This window comes from Panicum virgatum, chromosome 7N (genome assembly GCF_016808335.1).
Source record: "Panicum virgatum strain AP13 chromosome 7N, P.virgatum_v5, whole genome shotgun sequence".
In the NCBI taxonomy this organism is placed as follows: Eukaryota; Viridiplantae; Streptophyta; class Magnoliopsida; order Poales; family Poaceae; genus Panicum; species Panicum virgatum.
In genome coordinates, this window is record NC_053151.1 from 43,743,819 (window position 1) to 43,755,153 (window position 11,335).

Below are 11,335 nucleotides of genomic sequence, written 5' to 3' on the forward strand. Positions count from 1 at the left end.
TGGAACAAAAAGCAAGATGGGCTGCAAAACGTTGGCGCCGAATGAAGCACGAGGAGCAGCAAGAGGAGAAGCGCAACAAAGAGCAAGAAGAGATCCGCAAGAGGATGGAGGAGGTGGATCGTAAGGCGGCGGCCGAACATGAAGCTGACAGGGATAGAAAGCGAGAGAGGGCACGCCGTGCGAAGGAAGCCGGGCCCGAAGCAATTAGGAAGGGCAAATATCCTAGGTGCACTCAGTAGAGTAGTACCATGTAATCCCGGCATTTTACATTCCATAAGGCATGGTAGGTTTAGATGCAACAAGAAATTATCTTGTCGCGTGCACATGCCACTGCAATTAGTTGTTTATGTTTTAAGTTAAGAGCTTAACTCTGTGTGTTGTAGCCTTTACCATTAATTTGCAGTTGTAGCCGGGAGTCTATGAAATCTTTGAACTTTTCCTTAATATTTTCGGAGCTTTTCATGTCACTAGAATACTAAAAAACACACATTAATATAACGATAAGAATTAAGAACTAAGAAATACATCAGGGTCTGCTGCTAAAAAGCTCAGCACGGCGATCACAGGTTTCCCAAATGTCGCATTGTTTGCCTAGACATACGTGACAAAAGACGACAACCTAATAGCAGTGATCTTCCAACATTTCAAAAAGATGTGACAACACGGCAATCACACCAGCTCACCTTCAAAGCATTCTCTCTGGCGAGGACGACGGACCTGTCATTATACAGCGAAGGTCTGTGGCGTGTAGTGGGGAAGGCGGCATCTAGGCGCGATCGACCGAGCAGCAGTAATGCAGTACTGTGAGTCTGCATGCACAGAGATATATCGAGTAGTGAAATTATGACAATTAGGCCGGTGCCCTGCAGTGTTCCGGGCGATGAGATATGTCGGGGCAGTGCAATAATCACGAGTGAGCGCTGTAGAGCGTGCAAGTGCTGAAGTCATGAGCAGTGAGACGTCGTGTCGTTGTTTAAAGTGGGAGGAGTGAGCGGTGTTGAGCGTGCGAGGGTACAAATCAAGAGCAACGAGAGGTCGTGTCCGTGTTTAAAGTGGTACGAGTGAGCGCTGTGGAGCGTGCGAATACTATAGGCTTTTCATGTTCATTTACACTCCACACTCCGGTTATCAGACCTTTGTGCGCCTATAAATACTCACCAGTTTTTGAACTCCCAGCACCACTCAAACACCAAAGCTTATTGTATACCCAATGTCTGGAGGTGGGTCTAGCGGGAAGAATTACTATGGTTTTGGGAAAGGAAAAGGGGGAAGAAAGGCAGACCCCATAATATGGGAGGAGCCTCTTGGACCTGATTCCTTTCCGGAACCAGTGTTTGAGTTTCCGCCACTGCACAAGAGTGAATTTACCAATGAAACTCCTCTTCGACAATACGATAACCGTAGAGAACCGTGGCCAAAATGCAGACATGGTGATGACTGCTTAGTGCAGATGTGCACCGACGGGATGGATGGCGGTCGGCGTTTCTTTAAATGTCCACACGCATGGGTAATATTTGGTTGTTTCATTTCTTTATCTTCAAGGAGACACCTTACCTGGAATTTGTTTTGCAGTCTTCCGATGCTCCAGAAAACTGTGGTTTTACTAGGTGGGTAGATCCTGCACCAATTGATTCTGTTCAGGAGTTCATCGAGTACCTCCAGATAAAGATCTTTGATCTGGAATGTAAGGTGAACCATTATGAGGAAGTGAGCGAGGCTAACAAAGACGACGAAGTTGATGATACCAGCAATGCAGCCGGTTCACAGGATGAACCATGCACTATTCCTTACTGCAACTGCCCTTGTCACAAGAAGAAGGGCCATGCGCCTCCGGCACCACCGCCTGCACCACCTGCAATGGGTGGATACTGCGGAGAAGGCTCAACACAGTTTGCTACGTGGGGGTACGGCTACTAGGACTACCCTAGTGCTAGTGACATGCTGCATCATTGTGTTTATTCTGTTTTTTTAAATTACCTAAGACATGTTAGGTTAGTCCGGAATCTGTTTACCGTAGTTTGCAACGGGTTCTGACATGCCACTGCATGTGTGATGTGTGTTTCATTATCGTTGTATTATGATGTAAAATTTGGTGGTTCACATTATTACTTCTCGTCACCCCTCTCTTTTTTTCTGAATTTTTAGTCTCAAATGACAAAGGGAATGGCGGCGAATGGTGGCCAGGGTTTAAGCAATAACGGAAGCAGCAGCAATTAGTGGATTCATGTTGAGTTCCTCGTGTCAAAAAAAAAGAAATGGTTAAGGATAAAATCAACCAAGAAATTATTACTTCGAACTTCTAAGCTCTATTGGTAGAAGTAACTAATAAGTACAAAAAAGTTTATAGTTCGAAATCACATGAAAAGTAGTTTCTCTAGTGTCATCCTTTAGAGGCCGCATCGCCCACCAAAATTGACATCCGACACCTTCCGTAAATTTCATGATAATTCGAACTCGATTTCCAAATCCTTCTGCAAATATATCACAATAAATCTTCGGACGCTGGAGGAATTTTATGAAATTCAATAGGCTTTGTTGGCCACACAGGACCCTGTCGCCCCCCCAACGGGCGACAGGGGCCTGTCGCCCCTGGGGTGGGCGACAGGGGCCTGTCGCCCCCCCAACGGGCGACAGGCCCCCCCTTTTTTTTTTCTCCAGGGACTTCGTTGCAAATTTAAAGAAAAAAAAATATATTTGAGCCCTGTCGCCCCCCATAGGGCGACCGGGGTATATTTTTGAAATTTTCCAAAACCGACATATATTTTTGAAATTTTAATTTTTTTTAAATATAAAAAAGAAAAAACCGCCCACCGAGGCGCGACGTGACGCAGGCCCGGTAGGAGCAGCGACGCTGTTGAGGAGGCGGCGCCCGTCGGAAGGGAGGAGGCACGAACGAGGTCAGATCCGCGCGGGCGGAAATGAAGCCGGCGGGATCCCCGTCCGCCGGCGGCGGCTCCGCGAAACCCGAGCGGTTGGGTTTCTGCGGTGCGGGTGCGGGGAGACCGAGAGAGGAGCGAATGGGGGAGAGGGAGGTGGTGTGGGCTTAGCACAGCTGTGGCAAGTGCAGGTAAATATCGCCGACTTGAATATCCATCTCGCAGAATAACCCCGCGAATCAGCCGTGCGAGGTGCCAACGCATCTCCGCTTCCCGGCTTTTTCTTCGCGCTGAATTCGTTGAGAAGCCGTGCGAGGTTCGATCCAAATGTTTGGTTACAATCATGGACGAGTTTTACGCTTGGAGGCCGTTTTGCTTAGGGGCCTTGAGCTGAATAAACGTAAATTTGAAACTTGGAACGTTTTTGGGATCAACCTGATTTTTTCCAAGTTCAACAGCGGGAATTCAAAGCATTATTTCATAGGTCATTTCTGCAAGCATAAAGTAAGTAGATAGGAGATGCGCCTAATTCTTGCAGGTGAAGCAGTGACTTCTAATATCTGAGATGTTTCAGATTCTTCTTCTTCTTGGGAGGCAGAAGCACGGAGCTGAGAGCGCCGCGACTCATCAGGGCAGCTCTCTGCAGCTCCATAACCTGTAAAAGTAAACCAAAGAGTAGGTCAAATGAAAGAGGCAAGTAAAAAAAAAAAAAAATCGGCACCTATAGTAAATTAGTATTGCGCAGGGTGAATTTCATATATCAAGTACCTGGAACTTTGTGAGAGTGACTTCTTTCTCCACAAGGTCCTTCATCTGAATCTTGCCCTCACTGACTACTCGCAGACTGCCATCCAAAGAGAGAGGACGGACACCGAGATCATCAGTCACCATGAAGCTCTGAGGCGCCCGTTTGACATATGCATCAGAGTTGCTACTATTCCCACCAGGGGACTTTGGGTCCAACTCACAAAGCTGTGCGGTCTTTGGATAGTTTTGACAATTGGTGTAGCGACAGTTGTACTCCACGCGACAACGGCTAAGATTAGAAAACCCACCAATCTTGAAGCACATGAAGCAGGAATTGATGTTTAGCTTTCTGGGAGCTGATTCATTAACCTGTAGGATCTGGCTTGCGCTGGAACCAGAGAAGGCTGCCAACTCTGGGGCCAGTAGCAGGTTCTGGCAGTCTCGTCCCATGTATCCTTCAGCACTGCCAAGTATGCTCCTGTAAAGATTATCAATGCATCCATTTGATAACCTCTGTCCGAATGCCTTTGTCATGGATCCAAGTGGAACGCTCAGTAATCCAAAGACAAGATCCACAAAATCCTGGCCAACTTCAGCATACAGTACAGCGGAGTTGATTTTCGTCTGAAGAATTTTTATCTTCACGTCGCCTATCTTGTCCTCGGTCTCGTTCACTTTTTCAGGACACAGGTTCCCAGGGATCATAGAAAGAGTTGCATCATCAGGTGAGATAGGGACGTTAAAATGGATCCCAGTTAATGGTTGGTTGGACGTCAATGATCTCTTGAGCAAACTAGTTATCTGAAATAAAAATGCAACGCAAGTAAATTGGTCACTAGAGAAAACATGACATCTATAAGGAAGTGAATTGCAAATTTCGAAGCTTAAGAGTTTGAAGTTTGAACAAGAATATGTTCGATAGTGTACTGTGTGATAGACAAACCTTTTCTGAAGTGAACCGGAGAATACTCTGCTCAAGATCGGCTGGATCCTGCACTCCGAATTTCTGACAAAGGGACAGCATGAGAGATGTGGAGGCTGGTGCGACCTGAAGATCGTCAGTGGTGACAAACTTCTGGCATCCTTTAACAAAAACTCCATTCCCAGAACCAGCAGCAGCAGTTTTGGCGTCGTCCCCGGGCCTATCCCCAGCGTACTGCATGACCTTGCCACACTAGCAGAGGGTGTCAGGGACCCAGCTAAACGCGCAGTCGCCAAGAGCGCAACAATTCGTGTCTTTGCAGACATAGACCGCCCTAGGGTTAGTGTCATCGATGTTGATCTTGAGTCGACAACAATGGCTGGAAGCCGCGTTGAGCGGCTTCAGAAGCATCGCCTTGCAAGCCTTGGTTTGGAAGTACTCCGAGCTGAGATCCTCGACGCTCTTGTACAACTCGTCGAGGCACCCCATCTGAGACTGCTTGCCCAGAAGGCGAACGATGGTGCCGAGAGGCAAGGTGAGGAAGCCGAAGAGCACATCAACGAACTCCTTGTCAGACTCTGCAAACAACACCTTCTTCTTCTCCTTGTCGACAAACAGCTTCACGTCGATGGTTGGCGCTTCATTCTTAGCCATGGTGGTCGTAAAGAGGGTGGGCGTTTTGGCTGGATGAACTGATATGATTTCCTTCTACTGCTAACCTGTGATCCTTAAATACGTCCTCATACGAACCGCGGTGAGTGGCACGAATTTGATCAGCCAGAGTAATGTGAAACGGCAAATTGTCCCTTGGGAATTCCCACTAAGAAATTGAAGGGCTAATTATGTCAAGGACTACTCGTTTTCCACATGAAGAGTTTCAAGGCACTTTCTTTAATGGAATCTGTAAGGTTTCGTTACCGTGGTTCATTGGAACTCCTTTTCCATTTTTTTAAGAGAGTTTTTACGGTGCTTGTGAGGAACCCTGTGAAAAAATCAGAGCCGTTGATCTTTAGGAGTACTCCCCGTCCTGAAATGTAGGGCATTATAGAATTCAAAATTTATTCTCAAATATAAGACATTCTAAGTTGAAAGTGGATCTAACCATCTTAATTGTGTATTGTTTTTGGGTCTTTCTCAACAGAAAGACGTGCATGCACCATATAGGGGGAGGTACATGTGGGGAAGGTGCATGGAGAAAGAGCATGCTACTTTAATTAGCACATATTTAATGACCCAAATAGAATTCCAATGCATAATAATTAGGGGTAGGAGAGTTTTTTCTACAACCATAATATGTCCTAAAAACTTCAGAATGCCCTACATTTTAGCACGGAGGGAGTACTAGCCTATTAACTCGTGTTCTAGTACGTGCTAATTAAAATTAATATAAAAACTAGTCTATTAACCCGTACGGGCTAATTATAATTAATATAAGAATAAAATCAATAATTATAATTATCTATCTCACGCCCATTTATCTATTAAATATTCTAACACATACTCTAAAATATATATTTATCATTATCTAGTTACAATAGATTTTATTTTGCATCACACCTTCATATGTATTCGATATATATTTAGTTGAACTATTTGTTTGCGAGTTGGTATTCTTATCTCTTCTATATATATCATGGGTAGTATTTTTATATAAATAATATATTAATAGTGATAGAAATAGTAATTTAAAATTTTATATTAATGCACTTTACTATTTTTATTATAATTATATAATTTAGATTTAGATTTAAGAGCGATTTAACTTGTAGTAATAATGATATAATTGGATAATTTATGTGCAAATTTAGAAGAGTATTGGCATAGGTGGGTAATTTTAAAAAATTAAGGGCTTACTTTAGATTTTTTTATGATGGCAGAGACGGATAATTTAGATATATATTTAGAGGGTTATTTTAGTCTTTTTTCATAATGACAGAGGTGGGTAATTTATTAGGAAAGATAATGATTATTAGAATTAGAATTGTTGAATTGATGGCTGGATGATTCTGATTTTTATGAGAATTTATAGAACTTCTCGTCCATCTAGAATCCTAGGTGGCTTCATGTGGAGGCTAAAAAAACTCTACAATTAGTAACAGTAAGATGGCGTGGTGACGTAGGTCGGGTTGAGTGGGGCAAGGAATTTGATCAGTCTGGCATTGAAGGCCTAATTATATCAGAAACTTCTCCTTCCCACACGAAGAATTCAAGGGTTGGTGTGTGTTTTCTTTGCTACACTATATGTTGAAACTGCATTTCTTGGATGGTTTGTTTACGAAGTTGATGAAGCACAACCGGCTGTAATATGGGCCGTAACTCATCCATTTTTCTTGGCAAGCCCACCTAAAGCCCAACTCATATCCCGCAAGTGTAACAGGCCTTATAGGATAGATATGGGCAGGGATGGCACCCGCAGATACGTGTGTGGGTTTTGCGAAAACCCGTCCATAGATAAACCCGCGGAGTTAGGAAAAACCCGTTCGTAGGCAGACCCGCGGGTGTATTTCTGCACTCGCACCCGCACCCGCGGGTTTCGGGCGCCCGCGGGTGTGACAACATATACAATAAAAATACATAAATCCATCAATTTAAACAGTCAAATAACACATTTCTATAAGTAATAAGGATAAACTAACAACAAATCCATAAGTTCAAATAATAAGAACAAACTAACAATAAATTCATAAGTTTCTGTGTTCATTTGATAGTTAGAATAGTTGGATTGGGCCTTATCTAAATAGGTTGGTTTCTTGTTTTTGGATGGGTGCGGGTCTACCCGTGGGTGCAATTTCAAACCCGCACCCCCACCCGCAATATGCGGGTGCGGGTCCACCCATCAAATCTGCATCCACACCCATCGGGTCTAAAATTCGCATCCGCGGGTGGAATTGCCATCCCTAAATATGGGTTGGTCCGTGGTCGCAGCAGATTTGATCAGAAGTCGGCAGCCGCCAATCCGAAGAGCTGGGGCCAGATTTCACGGTGATCGAACTTGCGCCCGCCGGCCGGCCGCACCGTTCGGCGCTTCAGCGGCTGGGCATGCAAAGTGGGGCGACTCCCCCGGCCACCCGTTGCAAGCACGCCTCCCGTTTTCTACCGCGGCCTCGTTCATGACCTGTCGAGCTGCAGCTGCATCTGCATGCCGTACGAATTTGTGTCAACTCGTGTGCTCTGGGCACTCGCCTTCACCATGCCAAGCATGTCCTAGATTCATCGAGGTAGGTAATGTTCGCTCTGATTCGGTTCAGGTCGCTGCTACGAATTCCATAATAAGCATATAGTGCATGCTCAGATTGTCCTGCAGTGTTAGGCTGCAGTGTTAGGCTTACTTTCTCATTCAGAGAGACTATTGTACACGCCAGTGGTAGTGTAACATCCAGCTTCGTGGACAGTCCGCTTGGGGGCTACGGACGGTCCGCGACGGCTCTGTTTCACCTGCTCCGTGACCGAGGATCGTCGGTCGCCGCCACGTGCCGACCGTCGAGCTCTCCCGGCCCTCCCCGTGCACCGCATTGAAGTCGCGCACCGCCCTCCACCCTCCCCGCGCCCACTCCCTCACACACTCTCTCTCCCTCAGTTCACTCTCCCTCTCTCCCGACGCCATGGACGGCGCATGAGCACCTCCCGTTCGCCGGCCGATTTTGCAAGCTCCCCTCCATGGATTTCAAATCCACCGCACCGGAAGCTCGACCACCTCCCTAGCTCCCTCCTCAACCCCTCCAACCACAGCCACAACCCCCACCTCGCCGGGAATCTCGGATTCCCCGGCCGTCAGTCTTGGTTTGGTCCAAACTCGACCTCACCGTGGAACTCCACCGTCCGAGCACCGTTTCCTTCGCCCAAGGGCTCAAATCGATTGTAAGTGAGTTGCTAATGCTCGTGCTCCCCTCGTTCCTCCACGTTCTTATTGTTTCCACGCACGTTCACGATGACGTAGTTTTGACCGCCACGGGCCGCACGTCGTCGACTAGGTTAGGCTTGACTTCTCCGCGTGCATCACCCATGCCCGTGTGCGCCTCGTCCAGTAGATGGTGTAGTGCTAGCCTCCCAGTCGGTCGGGCCACCGTCGGCGGGAACGGCGCGCCGCGGCGCTGCGCCGGCCTCACTGGTGGCGGCGCGCGGTGTCAAAAGATGTGAACTGCGGATGGTCCGCCTAGGGGGCCCGGACAGTCCGCAGGTCAAGTTAGAAGTTGTCCAGAGACGATGTTGTCTCTGGTGGTTTCATAGAACTGAACTGCGGACGGTCCATTATTGGAGAGCGGACAGTCCGCCGTAGAGATCGAGATTTGTCCAAAGATGATGTTGTCTCTGGTGGGTTCGCAGGTTGAATTGCGGATGGTCCGCTATTGGAGAGCGGATAGTCCGCCGTAGAGTCTAAAAATTTGTCCAGAGACGTTGTCGTCTCTGGTGGATTGACAGGTTGAACTGCGGACGGTCCGCCAAGGAGGGCCGGACGATCCGCAGTAGAGTTTAAAAATTGGTCCAGAGGCGTCGTTGCCTCTGGTGGTGTTGCGGAGTTACACTGTGGACGGTCCGATATTTGAGAGCGGACAGTCCGCAGTACAGATTTGAAATTTGTCCAGAGAGGTAGTTGGTTCTGGTGTGAAGGTAGAAGTGTGTTGCGGACTGTGACATCTCGAAAATCCATTAAAATTAAATCGCGTGCTAGTTTATTTATTTTCAAAATTATTTCATCTTTGAGCTCATTTAATTCCCTCCCTAAATTTTGTTCCGCTGTCCTGACATCCAATTTCCACCGTCGTTCCTTTTTCCGCTGGCCGTAATTCTCTCTCTCTTTCCTCGCTGGTGTCCCATCCCGCGCCGCTCGACCGCCGGTCGGCCACGCGCGACCGATTGCCGCGGTTCGTCTCCTTGGGGAGCCCCGGTTCTATTTGTCAAGAAGAAGGACGGAAGTATGAGGTTGTGTGTAGATTACCGGGCACTAAACGAAGTCACTATCAAGAACAAGTACCTCCTTCCCAGGATCGATGACCTTTTTGATCAGTTAAAAGGGGCCAAGTACTTCTCCAAGATCGATCTGAGGTCTAGATATTTCCAGCTCAAGATTAGGGAGAGCGATATCCCAAAGACAGCCTTTGTCACCCGATACGGGCAGTTTGAGTTCACAGTGATGCCTTTTGGACTGACAAATGCACCTGCTTATTTCATGAACCTCATGAACAAGGCGTTTATGGACGAGTTAGATAAGTTTGTCATAGTCTTCATCGACGACATACTTATCTACTCGAAGAGTATTCAGGAACACGAGCAGCACCTGAGGGTAGTTTTGGAAAAGCTGAGAGTGCATAGGCTATACGCCAAATTCAGCAAGTGTGAGTTCTGGCTGGAGAAAGTAGCCTTCCTTGGTCATATTCTGACCGCGAAAGGAGTAGCAGTGGACCCCGAGAAGGTCGAAGCAGTCTCCAACTGGCAGCAACCGACCAACGTCAGTGAGATCAGAAGTTTTCTCGGATTAGCTGGGTATTATCGGAGATTTATTGAAGGATTTTCCAAGATAGCCTGGCCCATGACAGAGCTACTCAAGAAGGAAAAGAAATTCACCTGGACAGAGTCATGTGAAAGGAGTTTTCAAGAATTGAAGAATAGGTTGACGACCGCCCCAGTACTAACCCTACCGAATATTCATCGGGATTTTGTCATCTATTGTGATGCATCCAGACAAGGATTGGGTTGTGTGCTGATGCAAGATGGGAAAGTCGTTGCATATGCTTCCCGCCAGCTCAGGTCTCATGAGCAGAACTATCTGACCCATGACTTGGAACTTGCAGCCGTAGTGCACGCGCTTAAAATTTGGAGGCATTATTTGATTGGAAATAAGTGCGAAATCTATACCGACTATAAGAGCCTGAAGTACATATTCACCCAGCCGGATCTAAACCTAAGGCAGAGAAGATGGCTGAAATTGGTTAAGGATTATAACTTAGAAATCCATTACCACCCGGGGAAAGCAAACGTAGTAGCCGATGCCCTGAGTCGGAAATCCTATGGACCCAAGGATGATCATCTGCGAGAGGAAATGACACGATTAAATGTGCACATTGTCCCTCGAAGTTCTAGCCAAGTGCTGAACGTCCAATCCACGCTAGAAGACAGAATCCGAAAGGCACAAAGTTCGGACAAGGGGCTGATCGAAATCCGGAGGCAGACTGGAGAAAATAAGGCACCAGATTTTAGAGTGGATAATAAGGGAACCTTATGGTACAAAGATAGGATTTGTGTGCCCCAGAAAGGAGATTTCAGGCAAATAATCATGGATGAAGCCCACAACTCGGCATATTCCATTCACCCAAGATCCACCAAAATATATATGGACTTAAAACAGAAATACTGGTGGAATGGGATGAAGGCGGATATTGCGCGGTTTGTCGCCCATTGTGATACTTGTCAGAGGATCAAGGCCGAACATCAGAAGCCAGCAGGGCTGTTGCAACCCCTACCTATCCCGGTTTGGAAGTGGGACGAGATAGGAATGGATTTTGTGGTGGGTTTGCCTAGGACCCAGAAAGGACATGACTCCATATGGGTAATAGTGGACCGACTCACTAAAGCGGCTCACTTCATACCCGTGCGAACCAACTACGGTGGAGAAAAGCTAGCCAAGCTCTATGTGGAGAACATTGTGTAATTGCATGGTGTGCCCAGCCGCATTGTCTCAGATAGAGGGACCCAGTTCACCTCTAGGTTTTGGAAAAGTCTGCATAAAGCCATGGGCACCAAGTTGGATTTCAGCTCCGCTTATCACCCACAGACGGATGGCCAGACAGAAAGA

At 46.8% G+C, this 11,335-nt stretch overlaps 1 pseudogene; it reads right to left on the reverse strand.

Moving 5' to 3' along the window:
- Positions 1-3,342: 3,342 nt before the first annotated feature.
- Positions 3,343-5,199, reverse strand: LOC120680558 (annotated as a pseudogene).
- Between the last annotated feature and the right edge of the window lie 6,136 nt (positions 5,200-11,335).